This window comes from Myotis brandtii, unplaced genomic scaffold (genome assembly GCF_000412655.1).
Source record: "Myotis brandtii unplaced genomic scaffold, ASM41265v1 scaffold1755, whole genome shotgun sequence".
Lineage (NCBI taxonomy): Eukaryota > Metazoa > Chordata > Mammalia > Chiroptera > Vespertilionidae > Myotis > Myotis brandtii.
In genome coordinates, this window is record NW_005356496.1 from 119746 (window position 1) to 120210 (window position 465).

A 465-nucleotide genomic window follows, 5' to 3' on the forward strand; every position below is an offset into this window, starting at 1 on the left:
AGGGGGCAGCCAAACCCTCTGATCGCCCTGCGGCTCTGTGTGTGACAGGGGGCGGGGCCACAACATCCCTATCCGCCCTGCTCTGTGCCTCCTGGGGGGGAGCTCCCCAATCTCCTGACTGCCCTGCAGCTCTGTGTGTGACAGGGGAAGGCGCCTCAACCCCCTGATCAGCCCTGCTCTGTGCCTGATAGGGGGGAGCTCCCCAATCCCCTGATTGCCCTGCAGGTCTGTGTTTGACAGGGGGCAGCACACCAACCCCCCCCCCCACCCCACGGGCCCTGCTCTGTGTGTGACAGGGTGCAGCGCCCCAACCCCCTGATCCGCCCTGCCCTGAGTGTGACAGGGGGCAGCACCCCAACCCCCTGATCAGCCCTGCTCTGTGCCTGATAGGGGGGAGCTCCCCAATCCCCTGATTGCCCTGCGGCTCTGTGTTTGACAGGGGGGAGCTCCCCAACCCCCTGATCG

General features: G+C 66.7%; 1 pseudogene; it reads left to right on the top strand.

Annotated features, from left to right (window-relative positions):
- The window catches only part of LOC102250508, a 66010-nt pseudogene that overhangs the window by 43132 nt on the left and 22413 nt on the right, over positions 1 to 465 (top strand).